We start from the raw sequence: 13,512 nt of genomic DNA on the forward strand, positions 1-13,512 counted from the left end.
CAGTGTGATGGATTCCTGTGCAGCGGTCAGGCTCAGGTCAGGAGAGCAGACGGCCAGTACAATGTTTACCATGGGATTCTCGCAGGAGAAATACGGCAGTCTGTCTCTGCCCTAATATTGATGGTTTGGCACGGCTCTGCTCCATCCTGTTCCATGTACTATTCATCATTGAACTTCATAATGTCCAACGACAACTGGAGGCATACATTGGGTTATTAGCTGTAGTTTTTCCCATTAATATGCTGCTGATGGCCAATATAGCGGAGCTTCATGGCCATGCATCTGCTGTATGAAAATATAAATAATCACTACTCATAGGGACCCCATACCTCTTATATAGGAAGCATATCCCATACCTGTGTTACCAATGCAGACTAAAAACGCCACCCTTCATGTCCATTCATAAGAAATCTATGTCCATAGAACCCAGGCACATAAAATAGCCAGGGAACAGGAAATTGTGTATGCCTTTAGGGCTCAGGCAGAAAGAACCTTGTGTTCAAAACACCAAGCAATGCATATGCTGGTCATGCCCACAGAAGTGCCATTGCTTATGAGGCCCATATCCATGCCACCCAGAAAATCAAATAGGAAATAAAAGCAATGGTCTAATGCTGCAAATTAACCCTGTTTTAAAGGGAATATAACAGCAGATTTTTGGTAAACAGAGCAACATGATGTAGGGGATGAGACCCTGATTCCAGTGATGTATCACTAGGGTATGTGCACACGTTGCGGATTGGTGTGCGGATTTTTCTGCACTGTTTTTGCAAAATCCACAGGTAAACCCCACTGCGGATTTGCCACGAATTTACCTCAGTTTTTGTGTGGATTCCACCTGCGGTTTTATATCTGCAGATTCCTATTGTGGAGCAGGTGTAAACCGCTGCGGAATCCGCACAAAGAATTGACATGCTGCAGAAAAAACACCGCTACGTTTCCGTGCGTTTTTTTCCCGCAGCATGTGCACTGCGGATTTTGTTTTCCATAGGTTTACATGGTACTGTACAATGCATGGATATCAGCTGCAGATCCGCAGCAAAATCCGCAGCATTTGCACATAGCCTTACTAGGCTGGGTGTTGTAGTTTTAATAACATCAGAGTTTTATCAGCACTGCAGGACTAGGTGTCTCGTACCTCCTAGTCCTCCTGCTCTGTATAGCCCAGCCCACACCGCTGATTAGCAGCTTTATGCCTATGCACAGTGTACACAGAAAGCTGCCAGTGTGGATGGGGTCCTAAAGGGCTCTGCTACATCTGCAGCAGAGAAATTAGAGATTTTCTCACACCTGCTGCACTCACTAAAATAAGTGACACATCATTGGAATCTGTGGTCTCTGCCCTAATATTATGCTGCTCTCAGATGAGGACTGATGACAGATTCCCTTTAATTCAGGTGAGCAGAGGCAAGAACCAATTCTGTACCCAGTACTGAACGCTTACAGTGTGCACGCAGCACAGCCTCTTTTTTTTGGCCATTTTCTTAATGGCAAATGCCCAGACGGGTTCGGGGAATCTTCCAAAACTGTGACTAATAATGAAGTTTTATTAACTCATGACTTAAAGAGCAATTATCTGCAATTGTCTATGTATCATGTGACAGGTTTTTACTATCCAGCCATTTCTGGGCCAAAGTTTGGCACCTGACTTTCCGAAACTCCTGCATGGTAATTCTGCGTAGTTCTGCAGGCATCCTTCTCCTGCTCTCTATCACTGCAGGTCAAGGACTCTAGGAAAGCTTTTTCTCCAGAACAGCCATATTAGATTATTAAATTATATTCTTTTTTTTTTTGGTTGTGTTTGGGTTTGACTGTGTGACGTGACACTAAATAGGGCAGCAATGCCAGATAAGGATGGTGCCTGGTATATGTGCCCCAGAGGTACCAGCTTTACATGAGGATTGCATACACATATGTACATAGGCCGTGCAGCCAGCAATGTTCAATGTACATCACAACCACTATGTTAGCACCGGTGTCCGTGCGCGTGTGTGATAAGTATATATATATTTAAGAGAGAAAATTGTGCATAAAGGTATATACGTGTATGTATGCGACTATACATACATACCTATATGCGTATTTGTTTATACATAGAGTACAGATATATCACAAAGCAATATTTAATGTAAAGCCAATGGATTTAATTACAGTGGGGGGAAGGGGGGTTTATAGTAAAAAAGAAAGGGGAGAATAATATTGTGTCTAAAATGGGTTTATTAAAATAAAAAAAAAAATCATTGTGACTATGATGTACCGCCATCTTATCCGTGTCCAAACCTCATTTAATGACCGTGTAACTTGTTTTGTGGCTGTGATTTGTATATTAAATTGTATAAGAACCTATGCCGGAATTAAGATGTGTATCCTGAAGCTTGATTTATTTCTTATTTTTATCATCTTTAAGATATCCACAACTGAAGTAGGAGAAATAAGTCTGTGCGGCACAGCGAGGCAGTCTACTGTACTGCAGACTGAATTTTCCTATCGCCAACTTCTTGTCTGGCTGACCATCATATGTAGTGAAGTAATTTCTATGCAACCTGAACTCGAGTACAATGCAGAATTGTAACAAGTAGATAGTGGTGTTCGCGCAGTGTAATTTAAGCAGAGCGGTGTACCCCTTTAATTACTACCATTTTTAACAACGCAGTCAGTCCCTCTAAAGATGATCCTTTTTATTAAAAGAAATGTCCAAAATGAATAACCCCTTTTATAGGGAATCTGTCTGACGTAGGGGCTGAGGCACTGATTTCAGTGATGTGTCACTTATTAGGCTGTATGCTGTAGTTACAATTCAATAGGTGTTTAATCAGCAGGAGAGTGTTTTTATCACTGCCGGACTAGCTGCTCTCGTGCTTCCTGGTCCAACCTTCCATAAATATTAATTAACAATGTAATTATACAATATTAATAGAAAGCTGTGGTGTGGACAGAGTTAGTGTTCTGTGATCTCTGCTAAATCTACAGCAGAGAAAACTCTGTATCACAACTGCTGCACTAAGTAAACGAAGGGATACATCGCTAGAATCAGGATCTCTTTCCCCACATTATGCTGCTCTTAGATGAGGTAGCAAAAAGTTGGTGGCAGATTCCCTTTTAAAGCTTCTCGCCTTCACTTTTCTGAAGGAACGGGTTTTCTGCTGTGGTCCCACAGCGATAGTTACTGCTGTGGGTATCATGGAGAAGAAGGGGAAGGTGCAGGGGAGTATAGTATAGAGTAAAGTTCACAGGACTCTTCAGCATAAGGCTACATGGGCACATCTGGGTTCTGCGGCCAGATGTACAGGCTAGCCACAAGTCTCCTGACCCGAACTTCACAGCCTCTGAGTCAGGAGACCCCGGTGTATGAATCTGGCCTAAGCTGACATGTTGCCGATCTCACGCCTGCACTTCTTGTCAGTTTCCGCTGTTAATATATTTCACATTTCTTGAAAAAACGTACACTAGGTCAGCACTGGTGAAATTCCGTTTTTTTTTTTTTTATTTTAAAGAGGTGGGAACGTAACCTAAGGTCTCATTCACATGACTTTATTTTCTGTCTGAGTGCTGTCCGTGGAAAAAAATGTCAGCACTGAGATAAATGTTATTTAATGGGTCAGTGCAGATGAGTGATTTTTTTTTTTTTGCCCTGTCCAAATCTGTTTGTGAAAAACAATTGCAGCATGCACTAGTTTCTTCCATAAAAAAAAGAATGACTCGCCCATTCAAGTCTGTAAATGGTAAATACAGTGGCTTGTAAAAGTTTGCGCACCCCTGGTCAAAATTACTGTTATTGTGAACAGTTAGGGTACTGTCACACAGTCACACTTTGGACGCTACGACGGCACGATCCGTGATGTCGCAGCGTCGTATGAGTATCGCTCCAGCGTCGTAGACTGCGGTCACACGTTGCAATCACGGCGCTGGAGCGATGCCGAAGTCCCCGGGTAACCAGGGTAAACATCGGGTTACTAAGCGCAGGGCCGCGCTTAGTAACCCGATGTTTACCCTGGTTACCAGCGTAAACGTAAAAAAAACAAACCGTACATACTTACATTCCGGTGTCTGTCCCCCGGCGTTCTGCTTCTCTGCACTGTGTAAGCAGCAGAGCCGGAAAGCAGAGCGGTGACGTCAGACGTCACCGCTGTGCTCGCTTTCCGGCTGGCAGGCGCTCACAGTGCAGAGAAGCTGAGACGCCGGAGGACAGACACCGGAATGTGAGTATGTACTGTTTGGTTTTTTTTACTTTTACGCTGGTAACCACGGTAAACATCGGGTTACTAAGCGCGTCCCTGCGCTTAGTTACCCGATGTTTACCCTGGTTACAAGCGAACACATCGCTGAATCGCTGTCACACACAACGATCCAGCGATGTCAGCGGGTGATCAAGTGACGAAAGAAAGTTCCAAACGATCTGCTACGACGTACGATTCTCAGCAGGATCCCTGATCGCTGCTGCGTGTCAGACACTGCGATATCGTATGGATATCGCTGGAACGTCACGAATCGTACCGTCGTAGCGATCAAAGTGTGACTGTGTGACAGTACCCTTAGGCAAGTTGAAGATGAAATGATCTCTAAAGGCTGAGTCACACATAACGATATCGTTAACGATATCGTTGCAACGTCACACTTTTGGTGACGTAGCAACGATCCCGCTAACGATCTCGTTATGTGTGACAGCGACCAACGATCAGGCCCCTGCTGGGAGATCGTTGGTCGTAGGGAATGATCAGGACCTTTTTTTGGTCGCTGATCACCCGCTGTCATCACTTGATCGGCGTGTGTGACGCCGATCCAGCGATGTGTTCATTTGTAACCAGGGTAAATCCAGATGTGTTCATTTGTAACCAGGGTAAATATCGGGTTACTAAGTGCAGGGCCGCGCTTAGTAACCCGATATTTAGCGCCGGCCGTAAAGCAGAGCACAGCGGTGACGTCACCGCTATTACTGCCGGCGCTGACACATTCAGTGCAGGGAAGTTCTCGGCAGCAGTGCGTGCATATTAGCTGCGCTCCTGTCGAAAGCAGTTTTAACCCTGTGGATGCCGGGGGACGTGACAGACATCAGAATGTGAGTATGTACTGTTTTTTTTTTTTTTTTTTACTTTTACAATGGTAACCAGGGTAAATATCGGGTTACTAAGCGCGGCCCTGCACTTAGTAACCCGATGTTTACCCGGGTGCTGCAGGGGAACTTTGGCATCGTTGAAGACAGTTTCAACGATGCCGAAGTCGTTCCCCTGATCGTTGGTCGCTGGAGAGAGCGGTCTGTGTGACAGCTCCCCAGCGACCACACAACGACTTACCAACGATCACGGCCAGGTCGTATCGCTGGTCGTGATCGTTGGTAAGTCGTTTAGTGTAACGGTACCTTAAAAGGGCTAAGGTTAAAGATAACACATTTCCCTTGTATTTTAAGCAAAAATAAATGTTTTCATCTTTTACATTTTAAAAATTACAAAAAGAAAAATGGTCCAATGCAAAAGTTTGAGCACCCTGCTTGGTTAGTACCTAGGAGCGCCCCCTTTAAAAGTATCACAGTTTGTAAACATTTTTTGTAGCCAGACAAGACTCTTTCAATTCTTGTTTGATGGATTTTCATCCATTCTTCCTTTGGAAGTTCTTCTAGTTCTGTGAGATTCCTGGGTCATCTTGCATGCACTGCTATTTGAGGTCTAGCCACAGATTGTCAATGATGTTCAGATCAGGGGACTGTGAGGGCCATTGTAAAATCTTCAGCTTGTGCCTTTTGAGGTTGTCTATGTTGTGTTGTGGATTTTGATGTGTGTTTAGGACCATTATCCTTTTGTAGAAGCCGTCCTCTTTTCAATTTCAGCTTTTTTACAGATGGTATTATGTTTGCCTCAAGAATTTGTTGAAATTTCATTGAATACATTCTTCCCTTATCTTGACCTCCACTGTTCCTGTTAACTGTTTGAACTGAGGTAAGGGCAACTTGAAAACGCTTTGCTATCTTCTTATAGCCTTCTCCGGCTTTGTGGGCCTCCACCATTATCATTTTTCGAGTGCTAGGCAGCTGCTTAGAAGAACCCATGGCTACTGGTTTTTGGCACAAGGTTAGAGGAGGCTGGGTTTTTATAAAGCTGGGAAATTTTCATCACCTGGCCTTTCCTAACGATGATAGTGAACAATCCAGGCTAATTAACAGCACAAATTTCCAAGAGTGCCCAAACTTTTGCATCGGCCATTTTCCTTTTTGTAATTTTTAAAATGTAAAAAATGACAATTTTTTTCCCTGTAAAATACAAAGGGAATGTGTCATCTTCAACTTTAGGCCTTTAAAGATCATTTCATCTTCAACTTGCTTAGCTGTTCGCAATAACGGTAATTTTGACCAGGGGTGCCCAAACTTTTACATGCCAATGTAGCTGCTGCTGTAAAAACAAAAACGGATTGTACATGGATGATAAGTGTGAAGTGTCCAGCGTTTTCTGCATGAAATTCAGCTATTTCATTCCTGTATTTCGATGCAGCTGTCATGATCAGGTCAGGAGAGCCGACGGCCAGTCCGAGGATTGCGACACGATCCTTACACAAGGAATGCGGTTGTCTGACTGTGCCGCCACAGGAGGATTGAGGCTACAGAAACGTTTATTTTTTATAAGAGCTACGGAAACATCCGTGCTCCACTCCTGCTGCCCGAGAGGCGATATTCCCATTTTGGGTATACAAGCTTATGTGCCTAACAAGCCAGGTTAATCTCCTAGTGGGATATTTTAATGGTAGCCATGTTGAGTACTACCCAACATTCCCAAAAATGAAAAAAAAGACTAGTTTATAAATAAGGTTCTTTATCAAGTTGTCAACTATATGATATTTATGATGTATAATTAATGGGGAGATGCATTGTGTCAGCTTCCTAACGCACAAACAGCATAAATATGTCCACTCTCGGAGTGGGGCTGAGATACTGCCGGACATGCTGCTGTATAACCCACTGCCAAGAAATGGTGCCATTGTCAGGGACTTCAGCTGCAGCGACGTTGGCTAGAAGCACTAGACACACATCCCTCAGCGGGTGGCATCAGGTGCTTTACATCACGATGGAGCGAGATGCTGCCGGGTATTTTGGCAAAATTCTGTCATCTGTTGCTTACTCCAGGGGGTGAGTCCGGGCGATCAGATGCTCTTAGGGCAAAATGGTGACACTTTGTTGTTCACAAATGCAAAAGTCTCAAAAACAGAAAATTAGAATATGATCGTTAACTTGTGGTGGTTGTACAATACTACAACCCTCATCATGCTCAGACAGCTGAGCTCTCATTTTCTAACAGCTGCAGGGCTGTTATTTCAGAGTTGATGGCTGTTGTGGAAAGACTCACATGTCTTAGCGTGTCGCCATTGTACCTCCGAGGCATCCGTTACCTGGAAATCCCCCCCTACATTACACTGTGATATATACTGTATAAAGGGGCCTAGCTTTCTGTAATAAGACCCCTATCTATCTTAGAATACTGGTAATATCCCCCAGGCCTTAGTAAGATTACTACTGCTGCACACTCTTACTTTCTCCCCACTACTTCATTAAAGGAGTTGAGTACAGATACCACCAATACATATCACTTTTGTGTTTTGGGTATAGTATCTCTTAAAGGGACTCAATTTATATAAATTAAGGAACACTCCTCAAATAGATAGATCCTACAGATACACGCGGAGTGATAATCCAAAATATACTTCATTTAAAAAAAATCCATAAGGAAACGCGCGTCGGGGCTGCTCCAGGACGTATACCAATAGACAACATGGGTAAGCAGCACTTGGTATAGCGTAGTTGTGAGGTCCTAGAGTACTGTTGTGGGTAAAGGGATTAACTGAGCGATTTTTTTTTTTTTTTTTTTTTGCTCTCCTGTACTAAGCCCCCTTTTCCCTGGGGACACTCTACACGCTATATGCACTTGGCAGTTTACTGTCTGCATGCCCAGTCTGTGATTGCTAGTATTTGAAGGGTTATGTCCTTTACACAGATGCTCCTATTACTCCCTGTCTTGATACGCTGTTTTTAATGTGTGATTTGTGTATTTTTCATAAAAATTATATTTTTTTTAAATGAAGTATATTTTGGATTATCACTCTGCGTGTATCTCTAGGATCTATTCATTAAAGGGGTTGTCCACTACAAGGCTTTATTTTATTGGGACTGAAAATTTGGTTTAAGAAGGGATTGTCCTAGTAGAGAATGACCCCTTTAATATTTCTTGGCAGGTCAGCAGCACCGGCCATGCTTATGGATGTTCGAGAAACACACAAATGAAGTCTCTGGCCCAACCAGGTCTGTAGGTTTGTTTTTTTGTAGCTTTTATTCTATTTGTCTTTTGGCCCAGTGATAAAATATAGCTGTAGCTGTTCTGTCCGTGCTGATTGTTCCATCTCATCCCTCTCTGGACGCCGCTCTACCTGCTCCTGTATACAACGCCGATCACAATGAACGGAGCTTTGTGGAACGATTGGCATTTGCATCTCATTTATTGTGGCTCGCAGTAACAGCTGTGTCCAGTCGTTGCCCGTATTGTGCCCGATTACCTTACACAAAGGCATTGTGGAGCGTTTGCCAGCAGTCACAGTAACAGGAAAATCGCCAGGGAAAAGGCTCTGATAGCGCTGAAGAAGCAGGAAATGCTGGGAGATTGCAGCTCTGAAGCGAATGCAGCTAGAACAATTATATTCAACTCTGTGTAATGTCACTGTAGTGAACAGCGCTTTGCTGCCGCGTAAAAGAGGTTATGCCACCAAAAATATTTATCTCCTATCTATGGCTATGACCGGTAAGGATCTGACCGCTGGGACCACTATCAATCACAAGACTGGGGGTCCTACTTCTTAATGGAAATGCTCCATTCATATCTTTGAGAATGGCATGGTGTGATCTCTGCTTCCATAGAAAGCGCCCCATCCCAGCTCCTCCCAATTTGTCGAGAACGGGGCGAATATAGCGTGCAAACGCCCAAAGTTGCAAAATATTTCTGCAGCCTTGCATAGCACAATAATTTAGTGACTTTTCAAAGCTTTTTCTTGCCCATTTTCTTGTGTAAAAGCTTTGATGAAGCAGGGCCATAAACTACCACAGTCCCTCATGCGCACTACCGCTCCATTCATACAAAATAGACACCTGTCTTTGTAATTGGTGGGGTCCTAACAGTTGGACCCTCGTATCAAAGGAGCTTTCTACATGCTGTTTGTACATCGAAATCAATAATATTTTAAGGTCTAGTACGGAAATGTAAATCCTTTAAGCCACAATCCAATTTACGCCATCTAGACTGGTGTGGAATTGAAAAAATCCTCTAGTTTTCACCCACGACCCGTGTAAGCAGGTACGGACATTACTGCAGGTTGAGATTCCAAGGAAATATTCACTGATCGGATGCAAAGTAGCACTGATGCAGCGGAGATGGAAAAGCGGGACCGTAGTTAAAAATGGCGGAGTACAGTAATTAAAGTGAACCTGTCAGCAGGAGTTTGCTAAGTAAACTACAGACACTGTCAGGTTGGCACTGTTATACTGATCAAAATGATACCTGGGGTGAAGAAATCCGTCTTGTGGTTCTTGTGTAATCAGTGTTAGAAGTTTTCAGTTAATGATGTGCCCGTGCATCGGGGCAGGCCTGTAGGCAGAGTTTTATCCTGCTCTAAGCCAGAGTAACCAAGGAAAGACCTGCTCGCAGGCCGCCTAGATGACTAGTAAACCTGCTGCCATGTAGTCCTCCGGCTCTATATAACCCCACCCTCACCACTGATTGGCAGCTTTCTGCCTATGCAGTGTACACAGAAAGCTGCCAATCAGCGGTGTGGGTGGGGTTATGCAGAGCTCAGCATTCAGAGGACTGATGGATCTGCAGCAGATAACAGGTTTTATCAGCTGCAGCAAGCAGCCATGTAAGTGACACATCACTGGAATCATGATTTCTGCACTACATCTTGCTGGGGGATGGTAGCTAAACCCTCGTGATAGATTCCTTTAAAAAGCTTTGGCCATTAATGGAGTTGGGTTTTCTTATGAAGCTTCATAGCTTCTGTGCAAGTGACATTTAGATCCGGCAGTTCTTGCAGTAATCATGGCTGGATGTGACTATTGAAAGTGAACACTATTGTCAATTGAATTTGGTTATCTGGTTCTATTTAGTACCTAAGAGAGGGGCCTAAGGGGTAACGTTTTTTCTCGTGGAGAGTGACAAGCCAAGCCTGGCATGTCAGAGTGAGGAGACTTATAAGCCATACATGTTTCTATGCTAGCTAAAAGAACAATTATTTTTTCACATAGGGCTGAACAGCATTTTGTGTTCACATGTACAGCACCCTGGAATTAACGGTGCTTTAACCCCTTCACCCCCGGAGCTTTTTTCGTTTTCGTTTTTCGCTCCCCTCCTTCCCAGAGCCATAACTTTTTTTATTTTTCCGTCAATATGGCCATGTGATGGCTTATTTTTTGCGGGATGAGATGTACTTTTGAACGATACCATTGGTTTTACCATGCCGTGTAACAGAAAACGGGAAAAAAATTCCAAGTGTGATGAAATTGCAAAAAAAGTGCAATCTCACACTTGTTTTTTGTTTGGCTTTTTTGCAAGGTTCACCAAATGCTAAAACTGACCTGCCATTATGATTCTCCAGGTCATTACGAGTTCATAGACACCTAACATGTCTAGGTTATTTTTTATCTAAGTGGTGAAAAAAAATCCAAAGTTTGCTAAAATAAAAAAAAAATATTGCGCGATTTTCCGATACCCGTAGCGTCTCCAATTTTCGTGATCTGGGGTCGGGTGAGGGCTTATTTTGCGTGCCGAGATGGCGTTTTTAATTATACCATTTTGGTGTAGATACATTCTTTTGATCGCCCGTTTTTGCATTTTAATGCAATGTCGCGGCGACCAAAAAAACGTAATTTTGGCGTTTTGATTTTTTTTCTCGCTACGCCATTTAGCGGTCAGGTTAATCCTTTGTTTTTATTGATAGATCGGGCGATTCTGAACGCGGCGATACCAAATATGTTTAGGTTTAATTTTTTTTTTAATTGTTTTATTTTGATTGGGGCGAAAGGGGGGTGATTTGAACTTTTATATATTTTTTTTTTTTTTATATTTTTAAACACTTTTTTAAATTTTGGCATGCTTCAATAGCCTCCATAGGAGGCTAGAAGCATGCACAACTCAATCGCCTCTGCTACATAGAGGTGAAGTACAGATCACCTCTATGTAGCAGAAATCCAGGTGTACTTTGAGCGCCGACCACAGGGTGGCGCTCAAAGCAATCGGCCATCAACAACCATAGAGGTCTCAAGGAGACCTCTGGTTGTTATGGCAATGCACCGCTGACCCCCGATCATGTGAGGTGGGTCAGCGGTGTGGGCACTTCCGGCCGCGCTAGTTAAATGCCGCTGTCAGCGCTTGACGGCGGCATTTAACTAGTTAATGGGCGCGGGCGGATCGCGATTCCGCTCGCGCTCATTGCGCGCACATGTCAGCTGTACAAAACAGCTGACATGTCGCGGCTTTAAGGTGAGCTCACCGCCGGAGCCCACCTTACAGCAGGGGATCTGCCAGCTGACGTACTATTCCGTCAGCTGGCAGAAAGGGGTTAAAAAAAAAAAAAAATCATCATTTAAAAACAGCATTTTGAGTTTACTTGGGTTATCTTTGGGAAGGGTGCAGACATGTAACATATTTACAGCACTGTCCCATTCCACACCCTCACGTGGCCACCAGTGAACTGCTAAGCCATTACTTCCAGACATTTAGGCGATGTTCACACTGCTAAAACCTGCTCTCTAGAAAGTAAAAACGCTGCATTTAAATTGCCCGGTTTTATGGATGCGGATGACATGTGTGCTTTTTCTATAGTAAGTTAAATATAATTTTGATCCAAAAACACTGAAAAAAAATTGTAACAATAGACATGCTACAAATGTCAAAAATGCAAGAAAAAAAAAAGGGTGCATGATATTTCTGTAATCTCATAGCTTTTGATGTGGTACTGTAAAAAGCAGCTTTTACATTGCAGAACAAATGCTGCATGTGAACATAGCTTTACGCTGCGATATGCCATAATACCGTATATACTCGAGTATAAGCCGACCCCCCTAATTTTGCAAAACAAAACTGGGAAAACTTAATGACTCGAGTATAAGCCTAGGGTGGAAAATGCAGCAGCTACCGGTAAATGTCAAAAGTAGAAATAGATACCAATAAAAGTAAAATTAATTGAGACATCAGTAGGTTCAGTGTTTTTTAATATCCATATTGAATCAGGAGCCCCATAAGATGCTCCATACAAAATACGCCCCATATAATGCTCCATACAGTTTGATGGGCTCCATAAGATGCTCCATATTAAAATATGCCCCATATAATGCTGCACAAATGTGGATTATGGCCCCATAAGATGCTCCATACATATATTTGCCCCATATAATGCTGCACATGGCCCCATAAGATTCTCCATAGAGATATTTGCCCCATATAATTCTGCACATGGCCCCATACAGATATTTGCCCCATATAATGCTGCACATGGCCCCATACAGATATTTGCCCCATATAATGCTGCACATGGCCCCATAAGATGCTCCATACAGATATTTGCCCCATATAATGCTGCACATGGCCCCATAAGATGCTCCATACAGATATTTGCCCCATATAATTCTGCACATGGCCCCATACAGATATTTGCCCCATATAATGCTGCACATGGCCCCATAAGATGCTCCATACAGACATTTGCCCCATATGCTGTTGCTGTGATTAAAAAAATAAAAAATCACATACTCACCTCTCAGGCCCCCGGCACTTGCTATATTCACCTGCTCCCAGTTCCACCGCCGACCGCCGCTGCATCTTCCCCGTCCTCTGCACTGACGTTCAGGCAGAGGGCGGTGCGCATTAATCGCGTCATCGCGCCCTCTGACCTGTGCATCACTGCAGAGGACACGGAAGACGCAACGGCGTCGATGGTGGAACGGGGAGCAGGTGAATATCGCACACTGCGTTATTCTCACCTGCTCCTGGCGCGGTCCCTGCACATCTTTTCCCCGGCAGCTTCTTCCTGTAGTGAGCGGTCACATGGTACCGCTTATTACAGTAATGAATATGCGGCTCCACCCCTATGGGAGTGGAGTCGGGTCCAGGGGCGCTGGGGAACCAGGGTCGTGCAGGGATCGCGCCAGGAGCAGGTGAGTATTATTACACATCTCCGCTCCCCCTCCCCTGCCGACCCCTGGGTATGACTCGAGTATAAGCCGAGAGGGTTACTTTCAGCCCAAAAAAGTGGGCTGAAAATCTCGGCTTATACTCGAGTATATACGGTACCTATAGATGGATCTATCCTGTAAGAATAAGCTCAGGATAATCAATATATGGACAGTTATCGAATACTTCAGTCCCTGCCCTCAGTCAGATTCATAATTTTATTTTCTGGTTGTATCTCACCCTGGGAATATTTTAAGTGTTTTCGCATACTTCTGCAATAAATGTATATATTTGTAGATGTAATAGCTGATGAGTTTCTTAA

The sequence above is a fragment of the Ranitomeya variabilis genome, chromosome 4 (genome assembly GCF_051348905.1).
Source record: "Ranitomeya variabilis isolate aRanVar5 chromosome 4, aRanVar5.hap1, whole genome shotgun sequence".
Lineage (NCBI taxonomy): Eukaryota > Metazoa > Chordata > Amphibia > Anura > Dendrobatidae > Ranitomeya > Ranitomeya variabilis.